Consider the following 9,810-nt stretch of genomic DNA (forward strand, 5'->3'; position numbering starts at 1 on the left):
AGCTTAGAGGGAACATTGCCCCTCACCATCTTTGTTGTCCTCCTTTGGACACGTTTCAGCTTGTCTATATCCTTCTTAAATTGTGGTGCCCAAAACTGAACGTGATACTCTAGGTGAGGTCTAACCAGAGCAGAGACAAGTGATGCCATCACTTCACATGATCTGGACAGTATACTTCTGTTGAAACTGCCCAAGATCACATGTGCCTTTTTAGCTACTGCATCACACTGCTGACTCATGTTCAGTGTATGGTCTACAAAAATCTCTAGATCCTTTTCACACATACTACTGCCAAGACAAGTCTCCCCCATCCTATAATTTGATTTTTTTTCCCCCTACGGAAATGCAGAGCTTTATATTTATCCCCATTGAATTTCATTTTATTTGTTTTAGCCCAGTTTTCCAGCCTGTAAAGATCATCCTGTATCCTGACTCTGTCTTCTACTGTATTTGCTACCCCTCCCAATATAGTATCATCTGCAATAAGCATTCCTTCTATTCCTTCATCCAAATCATGTATAAATATGTTGAACAAAATAAGCTCCAGGACAGATCCTTGAGACACTCCACTTGTCACTCCTCTCCAAGAGGATGAGAAACCATTCTTAAGCACTCTTTGGGTGTAATCTGTCAACCAGTTACCGATCCATCTAACAGTAATAGGATCCAAACCATCTTTTACCAACTTGTCAGCAAGAATATTATGTGGAACTTTATCAAAAGCCTTACTGAAATCAAGATAAACTATGTCCACTGCATTCCAGCAAGGTAGTAACTTTTTCGAAAAAAGAGATAAGGTTAGTCTGACATGGCTTGTTTTTCAGAAACCCATGCTGGCTCTTAGTAATCACAGCCGTCCTTTCTAAATGCTCTAAAACTTTCCCAAGTATAGACATCAAGCTGATAGGTTGGTAATTACCCGGATCCTCCTTTTTCTTCTTCTTCTTCTTCTTGAAGATGGGGGCAATGTTTGCCCACCTCCAGTCTTCTGGCACCTCACCTGTTCTCCAAGAATTCTCAAAAATAATGAACAGAGGTTCAGAAATTACAGCAACAAGTTCTTTTAGTACCCTTAGATGCAGTTCATCTGGCCCTAAGGACTTAGTTTCATTTAAAGAAATTAGGTGTTTATGTGCTACCCCGATGCCGATCCTAGGCTGGCACTCCTTTCCCTCATCATGTGTTCTGTTTTTGCCAAGTTGAGCACCTTTTCCCTTTGAAGAGAAGAATGAGGAAATGAAGGAATTCAGCAGTTCTGCCCTCTTTTCATCACCTGTTACAATTTCACTTTCCTATCCCCGCATTGGGCCTACCATGTCCTTGCTCTTTTTCTTACTTTGAACATAACACTTTTTTGTTGTTTTTAGCATTTCTCACTAGCTAAGCTCATACTGAGCTTTAGCTTTCCTAATTTTCTCTCTATAAGCACTGATTATTTGTTATATTCATCCTTGGTTATATGGCCCTCCTTCCATTTCCTAAAGGGTCTTTTTTATTTCTCAAGTCTTTAGAAAGCTGTTTATGGCACCACTTTGGCTTCTTTAGGCTCCTCCCATTTTTCCTTCTCATAGGAATCATTTGTGATTGTGCCTTCGATACTTTTAAGAAACTCTCACCCCTCTTGAACTCCCTCCTTCTTAAGTATTTCTGACCATGGGATTCTACCCAGTATAACTTTAAGTTTGTCAAAATTTGCTTTCCTGAAGTCCAACTTATATGTCTGACTATGTACAGCTTCTACCTTTCCCAAGACTGTAAATTCCAAAATTACATGGTCGCTACTACCCAGGGTGCCCACTACTTTCACCTTGTCAACCAGTTCTTCCTTGTTAGTAAGAATCAAGTCCAAGATAGCAGATCCCCTTGTTTCCTTCTCAATTTTTTGGAAAATGAAGTTGTCAGCAATACAATTCAGGAATTTATTTGACCTTTAATTTTTAGCAGAATTGAACTTCCAACAGATATCCAGGTGATTGAAATCTCCCATGACCACTGTGTCCCATCTCTTTGAGATCTTTGTAATCTGTTCTAGAAGTGTCTCATCCAAGTCCTCTGCCTGGCTTGGTGGTCTACAGCAGACCCCCACCATAATAATATTCTTTCTTACTCCTTTTATTTTTACCCAGAGATTCTCAACTGAACTTCCATGCTCAAATTCACCTATTTCCTCAAAAGTTTCCTTTACATATGCAACTCCTTCACCGTTCCTTATTTGTCTGTCCCTTTTAAATAAATTGTATCCCTCAATCCTAATATTCCAGTTGTGAGTGTCATCCCACCAAGTTTCAGTAATATCTATTAGGTCATAGTTCCCTTCCTGTATTAGGACCTCTAGTTCCTCCTGCTTGTTTCCCATGCTCTGCTTATTTGTGCAGATACATCGGAATCCATGTTTTACATGTCCTGAGGTTTTCATTTATGTACTTACCTGAGAGTTAATGTTACCTAGCATATGTGTCACTCCCTACAAAACTTTAGCATTCATATTTCCAGTTATTGGCATCATACTAGGCTTTGAATTTTTGGCTCGCTCCTCCATATGATTTAGTTTAAAGCCCTCCTTATTATGTTTGCAAGGCTCTTACCAAACACATTTTTCCTACCCTCATGAGATGCAAACCATCTCACAATAGAAGAGCTTCATCTTGAAAGCATAAGCCATGGTCCAAAAATCCAAACCTTTCCTGATCACACCATCTGTATAGCCAGGCACGAACTTCAATGGAAATAACTGATGAAAACACAACCTGCGCTCCCAGGTCCTTCACCTTCTTACCCAGAGCCACATAGTCTTTTGTAATACGTTCTGGGCTGTGCCAGGCAGTATCATTTTTTTCCACGTGGATTAGCAAGAAGGGATAATAATCTGTGGGCTTCATGAGTCTTCCTACCCTTTGTGCCACATTCTGGATGTGTGCACACAGTAGACAGCACACCTCTCAAGACAAGTCTGGTCTGCACACTTTAGCCTCTACCCCTCTCAGTAAGGAATCCCCAATTACCAGGACACGCCTTCTCAGGGAGAAAAGTGTAGATGAAGTACTTCCTTTTACCTTCTTTAATCCTACTGCTCATTAATTTCCTTGAGTGTCCATGAGTTCTTTTATTGTGAGAAAGGGAGAAAAGTGTTTCTTTCTCTACCTTCTGTATCCCATTTGCCATGTCATTTGCCATGTCATCCTTCAATTGTCATTTCTCCAAGCTAAAGAGCCCTAACCTCTTTATCTTCATAGGGAAGGTGTTCCATCCCCCTAATCATTCTAGTTGCCCTTTTCTGCACCTTTTACGATGCTATAATATCTTTTTTGAGGTGTGGTAACCAGAACTGTACACAGTATTCCAAATGAGGCTGCACCACAGATTTATACAGGGGCATTATGATACTGTCTGGGGTTTTTTCAATTCCCTTCCTAATAATCCCCAGCATAGTGTTTGCCTTTTTTATTGCAGTCGCACACTGAGTTGACATCTTCAGTGAGTTATCTACCATGCCTCCAAGATCTCTCTCCTGATCAGTTCAGACAACATTCAACATATATTTATCGTTATGATTTTTGGCTCCAATGGGCATTTCCTTGCAATTGTCCTCATTTGCCACATTGATGCCCACTCGTCCAGCCTTGACAAATCCCTTTGGAGCTCCTCACAATCCTCTCTGGTTCTCACTGCTCTGGTCAACTTAGTGTCAGCCACATACTTAGCCACTTCACTTCTTACTCCCAATTCCAAGTCATTAATGAACAAGTTTAAAAGCACCTTCCATTATGAAAACTGCACATTTATACTCACTCTCTGTTTCTTGTTAATTAACTAGGTTTTTAATCCACAAGTGGATTTGTCCTTTTAACCCATGACAGCTGAGTTTACTTGGGAGCCTTTGATGAGGAACTTTATCAAAATCTTTCTGGAAGTCCAGGTAAACAGCATCTACTGGGTCACTCTTGTCCACGTGTTTGTTCACCCCCTCATAGAACTCTAAAAGGTTAGTGAGGCAAGATGTTCCCTTACAGAATCCATGCTGATTCTTCCTCAATAGCTTTTGTTCATCCATGTGCCTACTAATTCTGTCTTTAATAACAGATTCCATCAACTTACTTGGTATCAACATTAGACTGACCAGCCTGTACTTTCCTGGATCTCCTTTGGAACCTTTTTTAAAGATGGGGGTTACATTAGCTACCTTCCAGTAGTTCTCTTAGATTCTCAATTTTACCGGACTGTATACCCTCTCTAACATACAAAGCCACTCCACCTCTGACCCTTCCCTACCTTTCTTTCCAAAATAATTTATACCCAGGAATCATTGTATCCCACTGATTATCCTCATCCCACCAAGTTTTTGAAATGCCCACAATGTCTGTGTTCTTCTCTAACACTAAGCATTCCAGCTCCCCCATTTTACCCCAGACACTTCTAGCATTTGCATAGAAACAGATATATGCCACAGAGTCCGCCTTCCAATGTGGCCATTTCCTCCAGATGAAGTGATCTCTATTGCCTGGAGATCACTGTAACCTCAGGAGATCTCTGGCAACCACCTAGAGGTTAGCAGCTCTAACCATCATCCTGAAGCTGGTGACCAGTTTTGAGATTCTGAGCTTCATTGTCTTCAAAACTGACCAGTTTTGAGATTCTGAGCTTCATTGTCTGATGAGTTATGTGTACCATGGACTGACAGACAAAAAGAAAATGACAGACACCTCCTTTTATTATTATAGACTGTACTTCTGCCCTGGTGTTCACCCTTTGGGAAGAGACCCAAGAGCAGAAGACTGAACAATGCCACTCTTGGATGGTTTGCAGGTAACTTCCTGCAATTAGTTTCTTTAAACAAGACCTTAAAGAATATGAAGGAATGTTTGCCTTGCAGCTAAATATACTGATCGTGTTAAATGGAATTAATCTTGGCCTCCTCAAGTGAGTCATTAGTATGTTTCCTGCCTTTGCAAAGTGGTTTTCTTAAAAACATTGAATTGTCTTGGTGTAAATTAGGTCATTGGTGGCAGGCTGACAATGTCTACAAGGTGGTCCTTAACCCTGCCCCCACCAAAGATGCTGGGGGAAAATGATAGAGGCTTTCAAGCCCAGCATTTGGTGCTGATCTGTTGTCAGTGGGTTGTCTAATCAGATGGGGGGGTGCATGTGCACTTCTGTTTCACACACACACACACACACATAACTATTTCAATAGCCAAACCAAACACACATGCACACACACCATTAGCATTTGGTTTCAGTGGTGCAAGATGTGATTCTCTTTACAGAACAATCCCCAGTGCAGACAAAAAGCTTTCCTGGGGTTGAGATCCTGCCACTCACGTAATTATTTTGAGACAGACAGCTCCATTACTTCAGTGCCTGCACTTCAGAAGAGGAATGGAAACATTAGGAAAAGTTTTTTTCTTTGATGTAGAATATGCTGCCACTTTTTTGTTATTAAAATAGGAGCGAACGTTAAATAAATAAAATTTTGCCTGGAGGCTTCTGAAAACTAATGTTGTGTTTTGACAGTGTCGGGGTTTTTTTTCCCTCCTCATTCCTGAAAGCATTGTGTGAGTTAACTTAGGATTTCATGATTTCTGCTCCTTGCTACATAATACTCAAACTCTCTTCTTTTCATCTTCACTTTTTATTTGCATCCTCTCCCAAGTGTACTTGCAAAACTGCCTCAGAACTCAACAGTTACCAAACTCTTTCCAGTCTCCTCATCAGGGGTACAAACATCTATGTACATGGAGAGAATATTGGGGGAAATGGCAACTGCGGTTCTTTCCATGATTAAATGCAGACAGGCATTTGGAAGAATCTGAAAAAAGAAAAAAATGTAGAAAACATTTTCCCATTTTATTGATAACATTGAGAGCTTGCCTTTCCTCTTACGGGCTCAAGGCAGTGTAGAGAAGAGTCCTCAGCCTGTGTCTTACCTAGGCCTTGACCCAACCTGGATCTCCATACACTTCATGTGTCTTCAGACAACACCCTGGGCCCATGCTGCAAATTCATAACCAGGGGTCATTTCGTAGAAAAAGAGCTAGGGGAACTCATTAGCAGAACTCATTAGCATATGCCACACCCCCTGACATCAGGGGGCCGGCGGTGGACCTGCAAGGCCAGTGGGAGTGCGAGGAAGCCTCACCAAGGCCCTCCTTGGCCCCAGACAAGCAGGGGTGGGGAGAGGCGGGGAGGAAGCAACTTACTCTCCCTCTTCTCCTGCCTCCTCCTGGCTGAATGAGGGCTGGAAGCGGGGTGGCTGGAAGCAGGGGGCGGGGCTTTGTCATGTGCCCCGCCCCTGAACCTCACCCAGGGGAACACATTTCCCCCCCGAAATGCTGTTCTCCAAGGAACTCTATTAAGATCCTGTGTTGTTGCTGAAATATACTAAGAATAGTACCTCTCACAGAAAATAACTAGAAATCTCTGAATCCAGCAAAGACAGAGAACCTACCACCTCCCAAGGAACTCTGATCCACTGAGGAACCAAAAAACCGCTCTAACTGTCAGGAAGTTCTTCCTAATGTTTAGCTGCAAACTCTTTTAATTTAATTGCAACCCGTTGGTTCTAGTCCAACCTTCTGGGGCAACAGAAAACAACTCTGCACTATCCTCTATATGACAGCCCTTATAGTACTTGAAGATGGTTATCATATCGCATCTCGGTCATCTCCTCTCCAGGCTAAACATACCCAGCTCCTTCAGTCTTTCCTCATAGGTCTTTGGTCTCCAGACCCCTCACCATCTTCATTGCCCTCCTTTGGACATGTTCCAGCTTGTCTATATCCTTCTTAAATTGTGGTGCCCAAAACTGAACACAATACTCTAGGTGAGGTCTAACCAGAGCAGAGTAAAGCGATGCCATCACTTCGCATGATCTGGACAGTATACTTCTGTTGAAACTGCCCAAAATCGCATTTGCCTTTTTAGCTACTGCATCACACTTCTGACTTATGTTCAATGTATGGTCTTTTTGCACATACTACTGCCAAGACAAGTCTGCCCCTATAATTATGCATTCTGCAAATTTAATAAGCATTCCCTCTTTTGCATTTATCCCCATTGAAATTCATTTTATTTGTTTTAGCCCAGTTTTCCAGTCTGTCAGGATCATCCTGTATCCTGACTGTCTTCTACTCTATTTGCTACCCATCCCAATTTAGTATCATCTGCAAATTTAATAAGCATTCCCTCTATTCCTTCATTAAAATAATTTATAAAGAAGTTGAACAAATTAGATCCTTGAGACACTCCACTTGTCACTCCAAGAGGATGAGGAACCATTAACAAGCACACTCGTTGGGTGCAATTTGTCAACCAGTTACTGATCCACCTAACAGTAATAGGATCCAAACCACCTTTTACCAACTTGTCAACAAGAATATTATGTGGAACCTTATCATTATTCTCTTACTTCACTACTAAGAATTAAATAAATTATTGCAAGTATTATTGCATGTAAAACTGCAAAATGCCTGCCAGCTCCTGAAGTTGCACGAACATTAGAAATGCCTTGCAGGATCAGACCACTGACCCATCTAGTCCAGCATCCTGTTTCAAAAAATGGCCAATCAGTTGGCCAAAATAACAGGGCATAAAAACTTCTCCAAAGTTCCTTCCTATTGGAGGTATTCATACATTTCCTAATACAATTCCTTTGAACTTCACTTGTGGGGGAGGGATTCTGGAATTCACTGGGCTCTCCCTGGTAAATATAAAGATTCATTCGGACTTCAGAGATCAATTTCTGCTGTCCCAGGTCCTGTTATACCTGAAGCTAGCCTCAGTCTCTAATTTAACCTGTTATCCTAGGCCAAATGGCTTCCTTTGCCTCATCTGGCTGCCAGGTTTCCCTCTTCTTTAGGTTGACCAAGGTCCATTCTGCATCTGGCATTTGCTTCACATTTTCTCAGCACTCAACCTGGTTCCCCCTTGCCTTGGAATATCTGTTTTCATTCAATCTGGTATGCAGATTTTCCTGTGTCAGTACTTGCCTCAGTGGTCATCCAGATTACAGTCCACCACTCTTAACCACTACACCATGTTGGCAACAGAAAAAAGAGAGCAATTTCAGTATTTCAGAAGTCTTTTCCTGCTTCTTGTGGGTCCCATGACTAAAGAAATAAATTTTCCTGGGGTCAAAAAGGATTTCTGACTATCACAGGATCCAACCCGAAACCTGTATCCTTGCTACTAGGGATGTGGCCAGACAGCTGCTTCTGTTATTATTTTGTTTCTTCAAGGGATTTGTATTCCACTTCGTAATGTAAAAGGTTGACAAGGAAGTTGTCACCTGGAGATTAGGGCTGGGTTGTTGTCATGACACCAGGGGGTCGCCACCTTCCGCCGCCACCACTCTGGACTTTGGGTCCCTTGAGAAGGCCCAGAGTACCCTCCCAAGCACATCCAAAAGTGCCCCTTTTCAAACCGAGAACATAGTCGTGATGACCAGGCAGATAAAAATTAAACAAAAAGGGTTTATTAACACAGTGCCGGGGCAAGGAAAACAAGACAAGGTGCTTTAAAAGATATAACAGTGTTTAAAAGGCAAAATAAACACAATCCTAACTAGTTACTACTTCAAAGCCCACAGCCTGCCAGGCTACGCTACCTGTCCTCACCCTGCCCCCAGTGAGGGATCTTTCTCTCACCAGACCAACCTGTTCCCTCTGTGAGACCAGACCGCAGATGAGAAACGAAAGAACACCGTTTTTCACAGTTAACAGCTTAAGTCCGAATCTCCTCACATATCTCTGGAAACTGATTGGCTATAGCCCTCTCTAAGCATTATGGGGATTGTAGGTTCTGCCTTTCCTGAGCAGACAAGATCTGGTTACTATGGTGCATACTCTGGTAATTAGACTACTGCAAATGCACTCTACATAGGACTACTCTTGAAAAATGTTTGGAAACTTCAATTGGTACAGAATACTGCAGCCAGGACAGTGACTGGAGTGAGTTGTAGGGACCGTATCACTCCATTCATGGCCCATGTATACTGGCTCTCAGTTTGTTTGTTGGTATTGACCATTGATAGTGCTGACCATTAGAGCACCATATAGTTTGGACAAACATACTTAAGGGCCAACCTACTCCCATATAAAACTAACCAACCACTAAGGTAATCTTTTGAGGTCCTACTTCAGGTGACTCCATCTTCTGTACCTAAATGGGTAGTAAGCAACCCAAGAGAGGGCCTTCTCATTCATGGCACCAAAATTATGGCACTCCCTTTCCAGAGATATTCATCTGTCCCCTTTTATCACTGTCTTCCACCGGCAAGTGAAGAGGTTTCTTTTCTAAGGTAAAAGCCCCAAACACAGCCCTCCCCTTTTAGACATGGGATATGTACAATGACTGGGCAAACTGGAAACACTGAAATAGCACATGTGATTCCCACAGTTCAAAGTCCCATGGAAGCTTGTATGAATATGCATCGCATTTATAATGTACCATTTTCTAAGGAATTATCATATTAAACTCTTTCAAATCACCGGCCCTTCTCTAGGTGTTGACATGAAGTCTACATCCCTTTATGTTCAATTTACTTGTGAATAAAGGCTGGGAAATCTGATGTAACTTTATTTATTTATTTGATTTACACCCCGCCCTCCTCGCTGAGGCAAGCTCAGGGTGGCTAACAAGGCCATTTGGCTTCATGAACAATAAAACAAATTAAACAAATTAAAATCATCAGATCATTTAAAATACAATATACATGAGATGGCAAAGCCGTCCAATCGGCCACCATAAGAGAAAGCAGCGACTGGTACCTAGCTCTTTAGCGTTTTGTTCTATAATATGGGAATAGGTGTTAAA

Source organism: Gekko japonicus, unplaced genomic scaffold (genome assembly GCF_001447785.1).
Source record: "Gekko japonicus isolate JY-2015 unplaced genomic scaffold, Gekko_japonicus_V1.1 scaffold3263, whole genome shotgun sequence".
Classification (NCBI taxonomy): Eukaryota; Metazoa; Chordata; class Lepidosauria; order Squamata; family Gekkonidae; genus Gekko; species Gekko japonicus.